The sequence below is a fragment of the Podarcis gaigeae genome, assembly GCF_964106915.1.
Source record: "Podarcis gaigeae genome assembly, chromosome: 8".
NCBI classification, from domain to species: domain Eukaryota; kingdom Metazoa; phylum Chordata; class Lepidosauria; order Squamata; family Lacertidae; genus Podarcis; species Podarcis gaigeae.
In genome coordinates this window covers 65,816,002-65,826,084 of record NC_139684.1, presented here as the reverse complement: position 1 = coordinate 65,826,084, position 10,083 = coordinate 65,816,002, and the positions used below count along the sequence as shown (strand labels likewise).

At 51.6% G+C, this 10,083-nt stretch overlaps 1 long non-coding RNA gene across 1 annotated transcript in view; it reads left to right on the top strand.

The window, feature by feature from the left end:
- The first annotated feature begins 4,044 nt into the window (after positions 1–4,044).
- Positions 4,045–10,083, top strand: part of LOC310849987 — a 47,626-nt gene continuing 41,587 nt past the window's right edge. Inside the window, exon 1 of the long non-coding RNA XR_014567169.1 lies at positions 4,045–5,368. This is a non-coding gene — a long non-coding RNA (uncharacterized lncRNA). The remainder of the gene's footprint in view (positions 5,369–10,083) is intronic.

The window sequence follows — 10,083 nt, the reverse complement described above, 5'->3', positions numbered from 1 at the left end:
TCGCCAAGCCAGACCTCACGCTACAGAAAGCCATTGAGGAGGCTGTGGCCTCAGAAGCTGCTGAATGCTCCGCCCAGGAGATCCGCAAGTCCAGCAGCCCGCGTCTTGCTAGGGAGCCAGTTCCGGTGCATCATGAAGAGGCCAGCAGTGATGAGGCATCCTCCAGTGAAGACAATGACGTGCACCAGACAAAGCGGGAGCGCAGGAAGTTCCAACAGAAGTCCAAGGGCCAACTGGAATGTGCCGGCTGCGGAGGCAACCATTCCCGTGCCAAGTGTCGATTCAGAGACGCCATCTGTAGGAAGTGTTCCAGAAGGGGCCACATCGCTAAGGTCTGCCGATCGGCTCCGTCTGACACCCCCCCTTCATTGACTCGCAAGTCCAAGTCTTCACTCCAGTCTGCCAAGGAAAGTTGTTTCGCTCTCACCAACTGCCGCTGCCCGTCTGGAACCACGATTGGCCAAACCGACTCGCCCACGCGACGCAAGCTGAACGTCACGGTGCTCATTGAAGGAGCTCCATGTGACATGGAGATCGACACCGGGTCTGCCCTGTCCATCGTGTCATGGAGCACCATCAAAAGACTGGTACCCAGAGTGTCCAAAAGGCAACTCGACTCTCACCGCGTACACCTGAGAGACTACCAGGGAAACGACATTCCCGTGGTAGGCGTTGGCCGGTTCCGGATCGCCTTCAAGGATTTTTCGGGCCTGCTCCGGTTGGTGGTGGTCGAAGGTCAGCGGCCAAGCCTCCTAGGGCTAGACTGGTTTGATGCCCTCGGCCTGGAAGTCACCGGCATCAACTGCATCTCTAACGCAGAGACTGAGGGTCTGGTCAAAGACTTTGCCGAGGTTTTTGACGGCACCTTGGGGCAATATACAGGTACGCCCATCTCCTTTAGCCTTGATCCACAAGTCGCCCCCATCAAGCTAAAGCCACGCCGGGTTCCCTTTGCTCTCAAGGCTAAGGTGGACGAGCAATTGGACAAACTGATCGCCCAAGGAGTTTTGGAGCCGGTTGACCACGCCAAGTGGGAAACCCCGATCGTCACGCCTGTCAAGCCACATGGGTCGGTGAGAATCTGCGCTGACTACAAGTGCACGATCAACAAGGCACTTCAGCAGCACGCTTATCCGGTTCCTGTTGTCCAACACCTGCTGCATTCCCTGGGTGAGGGTAAGGTCTTCGCTAAGCTGGACCTTGCCCAAGCCTATCAACAACTGCCAGTCGATGATGCCACTGCTGAAGCCCAGACGATCGTCACCCACCGGGGGGCATTCCGTTGCCGCCGGTTGCAGTTCGGGGTGAGTGTGGCTCCTGGCATTTTCCAAAGCCTTATGGAGCATCTCCTGCAAGGGCTTCCGGGCATGGTACCATATTTTGATGACGTCTTGGTGTCTGCAGACTCACACCAGCAGCTGTTCGAGCGCCTCTGTGCCGTGCTGACCAGGTTCCAAGAGGCCGGGCTCAAGGTAAAGAGGGAGAAGTGCCAGATCGCCGTTCCACAGGTAGAGTTCCTGGGCTATCTTATCGATGCCTCCGGCCTTCACCCGACCACATCCAAGATCCACGCTATCCAGCAGGCCCCCACCCCAAAGAACAAGACGGAGTTGCAGGCGTTCCTGGGGCTGCTGAACTTTTATAACATGTTCCTGCCCCACAAAGCCACAGTGGCTGAGCCTCTTCACCGACTCCTTAGCACTAAGACGCCTTGGGCCTGGGGTCATCGGGAGACGGCGGCCTTCAACGCGGTCAAGGCTCTCCTTTCATCAGACAGTGTGCTGGTACAGTACAGTGAATCCAGGCCGCTGGTCCTTGCCTGCGACGCCTCACCTTTTGGCATCGGTGCTGTCCTTAGTCACCGTTTTCCAGACGGAAGAGAAGCACCGCTCGCCTACTTTTCCAGGACGCTATCTCCGACGGAACGGAATTACAGCCAGCTCCACAAGGAGGCACTGGCACTTGTGGCTGGAGTGAAGAGGTTCCATGAATACCTCTATGGCAGGACTTTTGACCTCATCACTGACCACAAGCCACTCCTGGGCCTCCTCGCCGGTGATCGTCCAACTCCACCGGTCCTCTCGCCACGCATGCTGCGATGGACTGTTTTCCTGGCTGCCTACCACTACCGGCTCATCCATCGCCCGGGGAAATCAATGGGCCATGCCGACGCCCTCAGCCGTTGCCCTCTTCCAGCATTTGTGGAAGACCCGGCTCCAGCTTCATCGCTCCTTCTGATTGAGGATCTTCCGGCAGCGCCTGTATCGGCTGCCACTGTGGCCTCCGCGTCTGCCCAGGATCGCACCATCAGCCGGGTGCTCAACTGGGTGTGGAGGGGGTGGCCACAAGGGCCTTTTGCATCAGAGTTCCAGCCCTTTGCAACCAGACAACATGAACTCTCAGCTCATCGCGGCTGTCTGCTGTGGGGAGACCGCGTCGTGATTCCCCAGGGACTCCGTCAGCGCGTCCTGGAGGCTCTGCACGTTGGCCACCCGGGAATTGTCAAAATGAAGGCGTTGGCTCGGTGTTACGTCTGGTGGCCTAATATGGACGATGCCATCACTGCCTGGGTGTCCGCCTGTCAAGCGTGCCAAGAGTCGAGGCCTGCACCACCAGCAGCTAAGGGACACACCTGGGAGACGCCAAAGACACCCTGGTCGAGGGTGCACATCGACCTGGCTGGCCCCTTTCACGGCCGGACCTTTATGGTAGTGGTGGACGCCTATTCCAAATGGCTGGAGGTCTCCCTGATGCCCTCCACCACTACCGAAGCTGTCATCCGGGTGCTGCGAGGCCTGTTTGCAACGCATGGGTGTCCTGATGTCCTTGTCTCTGACAACGGACCGCAGTTCACGTCAGGCACGTTTGAGCGGTATCTTTTGGGACTGGGCATCCACCATGCCCTAACAGCACCCTTTCATCCATCCAGCAACGGGCAAGCGGAAAGAATGGTGCGCTCGGCAAAAAAGGCACTGGCGCGCCTGGACCGGGGAGACTGGCATGAGCGGGTCGCCGAATACTTGTTCGTGCAACACATCACCCCTCATGCGGCCACAGGGAGGAGTCCTGCTGAACTGCTTATGGGCCGCCGCCTCAGGTCACCGCTCGACCGGCTACACCCGGACTTTGCCGTGGCTGAACCCCCAGGCTGTGCCAACGCGCCACGGTCATTTGTCCCAGGAAACCAGGTCTTTGCCCGGAACTATGTGGGGGACATTCCTTGGGTGCCAGCCACAGTAGTGGGAGTCACTGGACCTCGCTCGTACCAGGTGGCACTCGAAGACGGACGCTTGTGGCGACGGCACATAGACCAGCTTAGGCGCAGGGTTGGGGACTTGGACACTACCGAGGTGCCCCCAACTGCGCTTGCGGCTCCAGAAGAGACACGTACAGATGGCGAGGCCCCACCTACACCTCCCTCGAAAACTGCCAGCGTGGAGCCGAACCAAACCACTCCACTTGCGGAGGCTCCACCGACAGGAGCGGATCCAGGGGAGTTGGTTCCAACGCCACCTAGGGTCGCACCACAGCCTCAGCAAGAACTGTGTGGCCCTCCGGACTTGGCTACCAGTCCCCAGCGGTCTGGCAGAGTTCCCAAGCGCCCAACCTATTTAAAGGACTATGTTGTTGGACATGTATCACTGTTGGTCTAAGTATGGGAAATGTAACCGATATGCTTTTGTGCCTAATTGAACCATTACGCGTAGTGCTGTATATAAGGAAACCATTACGATTGTAACTAACGCCTTATCTCGGTGGGGAGGGGTGTTATGTAGTGAAGTTTCACCCTGGGCCAGCAGGGGGATACTGTATATAGTTTTCACTCAGGTCTGTAGATAGTTTTCACTCAGGTCCACGTCAGTTATTTTAGGCAGGAACTCTGGGCTGTTGTTGCTACAATGTTGACAGCCGGCTGCCTATAAAAGCAGGCTGGCTGAGCTGTTTGCAGTCAGTTCTATTCCAGCTTACAAAATAAAGAGCTACTTGGAGAAATCGCTGTGTCGTCTGCTATGTCAACCCACAACTTAACACCCCCCCCCCTCCTTTCAAAGAGTGAGTTGGGCACAATCTTTCACACAGTTCCCATTGGGACTGTGCATGCAAATGGACACTCCTGCCAGTAGGCTGCGCCTGCTTGCGCTAGTGCATCTGAGGATTAATCCTTGGAGATGGCACATGAATACTTGGCCAGCTCCCTGTCCTACTCAGGCCTATGTGCTTCCTCGGTTGCCAGGGCAACCTCACTCTCTGGAGGCAGGTTGATGGCTGGCTCACAGGATTCTCCTTCCTGTGCTGGGCCGTCCAGCAGCAGCAGGGCGGTCATGTCTCCTGGCAGACTGCTCGGTACCTCCCCATGAACAGTCTCACTGCTGGGCAGCAGGGTGGGCAACACACCACTGGCATCCCCACTCTGTCTCTTTCTGGCCCAAGGTGAGGTGCTACGGCCTCAAATCCTATCCTAGACTGAAAGGGTTTCCTGACTCCCTGCCCCTCTGGCCTGCTCTGTTGCTGCGCCAAGAACCCAGGATAGGCCCAGGATTATTTGAGGCAGGGAATGCGCTTTGGATGTGCTTTAAAGGCATACACACAGCCTCAGATAATACCAAGGCACATGGTGCTTTCCACAACACATTCCTTTGTGCTGCAGTGGATAAAGACGTATCTGGCCCTCCAAGGGATTTGCGATGTCCCTGACCCCTTTCTTCGCGCGCACACACACACATTCTCTCTCTCCCCCCCCCCCCCATCTTCTCTTCCAGTTAGCAATGAAGGGCAGTGCGGGCGGGGGGAAGTCTGTTCTCTCTGTTTTCCACATTCTTTCTCTCTCCTTTTTGTCTACTCCATGTGTGTGTGTGTGTGTGTGTTAGCGCTTGTGTCTGTGTGCCTTGCTTTCGTTCCATGCAAACACGAAGGAGAAAGATTTGGCTCCATGTAAACACCAGCTGTGTCAAGAGTGAGCAGCTCCTTTTAGGTCAACAGACAGCTGTGTGGTTGCCAGGCAACGGGGCCTGGGCTCTTCCTCCCCTCCAGCCTCAGCAGTGCCAGGCTCTTCACAGCGCCTTGTGCAGGAGCAAGGTCACCAACCGGGGAGATGGCCTCCACCACGCCGCAGAGGAGGCCAATTAAGCGAGGCAGGATTTGCACGCTCTCACTTCTCGGGGGAAGAGGGGGAAGAGGCTGCGGCCTGCGCAGGGGGCACCACAGGCCGCAGCTTCGCTTCCTAGGCCTTCCGAGATTGTGCAGGATCTGAAAAGGGGGGTGCTGCTTGCTGTAGCGCCTCATAGCTATGGACATTTCTCTCACCGAAGACCACAGCTCCGGTTTCCCTTCCCCGCATCACACGTTGCAGGCTGCGTTTTACCATCTGGTGCATGAGCTGCCCTTGGTTTGTTCCTGTGTTTTGTTGGTGACATACATGAAAACTTCAAGAGACTGACAGGAGGGGCTGAACAGGGAAACGCTTGGTGGTGTGGCACGCTGACAGGATTTCAGAAATGTCAGAGATGGCATTTCACCAGGGAGAGGTGCCAGAGAGTTGAGAGCTGCCTCTGATACATAGGAAGCTGCCTGGTGTCATAGGGGGCATTGGTGGGCACAAGGGCACCTACGGGCACCATGTTGGTGACTCCTGCTCTATCCTGTGCCCAACACACCTGTATTTCAAAGTATGTTTTGCATAGGGATTTCCGCTTAGATTGCTTTTATTAAGCTGTTTGACAATTCTTAGTGTTATGAATTATATTTGTATTCACCTAGCTATTTTACGCCACTTCATAATGAATATAGGAGCTGCTATATAGCTACTGAGCCAAATTCAATGTGTTAATTATGGTTTTTGAGGCCCTAAACAGATGAGGACCAATCTATTTGAGAGTGCCTGCTCTTGCATAGTCAATCCCAGTCTCTGTGGCCTGAGGGTGTTGACCTTTTAAGCATGCCACAGCCAAGAGATGTTCATCTGGTGGTGGTGGTGAGAAGGGCCTTTTTTGTGGTGGTACCTACCATGCGGAATGACTTTCCCACTAAGGTGAGGTAGAATCATAGAATCATAGAGTTGGAAGAGACCACAAGGGCCATCGAGTCCAACCCCCTGCCAAGCAGGAAACACCATCAGAGCACTCCTGACATATGGTTGTCAAGTCTCTGCTTAAAGACCTCCAAAGAAGGAGACTCCACCACACTCCTTGGCAGCAAATTCCACTGTCAAACAGCTCTTACTGTCAGGAAGTTCTTCCTAATGTTTAGGTGGAATCTTCTTTCTTGTAGTTTGGATTCATTGCTCCGTGTTCGGTAGTTTCTGCCCACTAAATGCATACCCGTTTACCCAGGTGTTTCCCTGGCCACCATTATTTATTTACTTGTTCATCACTTTCCACACAAAAAAAAAGATGTCAGAGAGACTTAGAGATCCCTAAAGTGCATAAGGCTTACCAACATTTAAAAACAAATACGTTGGGTTTGTTTGTATTTAAATCCAATAAAACACAGATTTTATCTGAAAATTACCCAGCGATACTGAAAAAAAGAGCAAAGCTTACCCTACCCCACCCAACTAAAAGATGAACACCACAAACAGGCTGGAAATCATCCTGCAGTTTGATCCTAATTACTCTCCCCAAAGCCTGGATAAACACCTGTCTCCTGAAAACTGACACTGAAGGCATCAGACATGTTTCCACAAATGCAGAGCGACCACTGAAAGCCTGTTGTTGCCACCCTTTGTCCCTCCCTGGGTGGGGGCAGATGGAGAAGGGCCTCTGATGATGAAGGCAGGGTGCAGGTTGGTTCATATGGGGAGAGACAGTCCCTGAGGTATCAATGCCCTATAAGGCTTTATAGGTAAAAAGCAGCACTTTGAATTGAGTCCCAGGAACTAGCTGGCAGCTAATGCAGTCGGACCAAAATTAGTGTAAGATGTTCAGACTGTCTGGTTCAGTCAACAACCTGTCCTCTGAATTCTGCCCTCTCCAAACTGTCTTCAAAGGCAGCCTCTTTTCTAGTTTCGAGAAAAGGCGAATAAGAGGTGACAGGACAGAAATGTATAAGGTGATCCCTGGCGTGAAGAAAGTAGATAGAGAAATGCACACACCCCTTTCATACCACTAGCACTTGTGAACATCCAATGGAGCTGAATGTTGGGAGATTCGGGACAGATGAAAGAAAGTGCTCCATGCAGTGCGTAGTTAAACTATGGAACTTGCTCCCCCACGGGAGGCTGTGATGGCCACCAACTGGTATGGCTTTCAAAGAGGATTAGACAGGTTCCTGGAGGTTAAGGCTATCAACGGCTGCTAGCCAAAATGGGTGTGTTCTGCATCCACTGTCAGAGGCAGTATACCTCTGAATACCAGTAGCTGGGAATTGAAGGTGGGCAGTGCTGATGCTCTCCTGTCCGGCTAGCAGGTATCTGGTTGGTTGCTGTGACAACAGGATGCTGGATTATATGGGCTATTGGCCTGATAGGCTCTTCTTATGCATTCTGTTATAACACATTGCAGTAGTCTAACCTTGAGGTTACCACAGTGTGACCACAAATGCTAAGCTAATTGTTATGTGCTGAGCTGAATCCTAGAACAATAGGATCCAGAATGCAGCAGTCTGATTGGTCCGCAGGAGCCACCCAATCCAGCCCCAGGTGGAAGTGAATCAGCGACCTGATTGGCCTGCAGGAGCAGCCTGAAATTAGCCAATCACGGGGGGCCCGTTGTGTAAATAATGCATATATAGCTAGACTTTTGGGGAAAGTTTCATTCATTGCTACTATGAGCTGAATAAAGAGCATGAAATTGACACTCGACTCTGAGCATATTTCACTAATCCTAGTTGTAGGCGCCACTTATTTACTCTGACTGGTATACTGTTGTTGTTTTATAGGTTGTTTTTATTGTGATTTTATGGCTATATGTACACACAGCACACCCACACCCACACCCACTCACAAACACAAATGATGGACATTAAAGTGGCATATAAATTTGAGGCAAAGTATTCTGCGGGTGGTGCTGTGGGTTAAACCACAGAGCCTAGGACTTGCCAATCAGAAGGTCGGCAGTTCGAATCCCCGCAACAGGGTGAGCTCCCGTTGCTCGGTCCCTGCTCCTGCCAACCTAGCAGTTCGAAAGCACGTCCAAGTGCAAGTAGATAAATAGGTACCACTCCGGCGGGAAGGTAAAAGGCGTTTCCGTGTGCTGCTCTGGTTCGCCAGAAGCGGCTTAGTCATGCTGGCCACATGACCCAGAAGCTGTATGCCGGCTCCCTCAGCCAATAAAGCGAGATGAGCGCCGCAACCCCAGAGTCGGCCACGACTGGACCTAATGGTCAGGGGTCCCTTTACCCTTTACCTATTCCTGCATTTCAGAGGTTTGGACTAGTTGACCCTTGTAGTCCCTTCAAACTCTGCAATTCTATGATTCTTTGAAATTTGATTCAGACAAACAAACAAACAAAATAGTGTGTGCAAGAATCCCCCCCCCCCCATGTTTTGCTCCACCAGTCATTTTCATCATTACCACCTTTCTTTCAGTATTCATTTGTGAAACTCCTGTTGAATCTGGTTCTGTCATGAAAATTCTATTGTCTTACATTGGGTAGTTTGTTTTGTTTTTTGAACTAATTTATATTATTCTTTTTGCTGTGGTGTGTGGCCATGGCATCAGCATCTGTGTCCTCCTGGCAGCCACTATTATACTCACCTACAGTGCCTCAGACCTTGTGTCATTCTGGGGCATTATGGTGGAGAAAATGGCCAGGAGACTGCCTCTGAGAGGCCGCTGCTACCTGAACAGGTGAGCTCCTTATCCCCTGAACGGCACAGGAATTTCATTCATACCCATTCATTTCTCACTGTATTATTTTCGGAATAAATGGAACCTGACCTGACCCAATGCATCACACATTCCAAAACTAAAGTTAGGCAGAGCAGCTTCAAATCCATGCTCAGGTAGATGGCCTTGAGAAAAACTTCACCTACCTCACGGGGTTGTTGTGAGGCACGCCTACAGCTGCCCTGAGGTCCTGGGGAAGTACAGGGGAGGGTGAGGCACAAATAAACATTTTGAACAATTGGTGTTTAAAATGCTGAAAGCAGGCTTCCTGACTCATGGAAAAAAACTCTGGGCTTAGATGTTCAGAGAGAAAAACCAACAGCAACTAAATAGGAAAATGCTGTTAGAGCTTCCCAAACAATGACTGTAGTCTTTTGGGACAAAGAAGCAGTCTGCTGTCCCATGTGCAAATGCTAAATTAATCAGTGCTGGTAGGATTCAACCATACATGCTACCTTTGAAAACAAAGAGGGCATTGAACTGTCTGTGAGAGTCAAGGTGCTAACATGACCTTGCAACTTTATTTACCGAACCGAACCTCTCCAGAGTAGTGCCATAGCCATGGGAGGGCTTGTGGGAACTGGGACTTCATGGGGATATTCCCAGAAGCTCTGGTTTTTTATTTTAAAAAAAGCCAAGTTTCTAGTCCCTTTCATTTACAGGCATAAAAGTGGAAGTTTGAAAGGAAAGTTCTACCTAGCAGCTGAGTTAAGAAGTAAAGTGGCTCTCTGCTTCTGCTCCTCATACCAATGAATGTTTAATATTTAATTTAGAAATGTCTAGGGGAAGGCAGATATAAGAAAAAGAGAGGTCTCATCAGGCAGCCACTTATTTTTTTTGCAGAACTATCTTCCTCCTAGCTTCACAATTGGCACAACAGATGTACATACCTGGAAATCAAATGCTGATTCATCTGGCTGCCTTGCCCCTCTCCCTCTTACTCTGGTTCAGGGATGCCACCTGTATGATTACGCATTTACAGTGGTACCTGGGGTTAAGAACTTAATTCGTTCTCAAGGTCTGTTCTTAACATGAAACAGTTCTTAACCTGAGGTACCACTTTAGCTAATGGGGCCTACCGCTGCCGCTGCACCACCACCGTGCAATTTCTGTTCTCATCCTGAAGCAAAGTTCTTAACCCGAGGTACTGTTTCTGGGTTAGCGGAGTCTGTAACCTGAAGCGTCTGTAACCCGAGGTACCACTGTATATGTTAATCCATCAAACTTTCTTTTTTAAAAAAATACAGTCTTCAATACA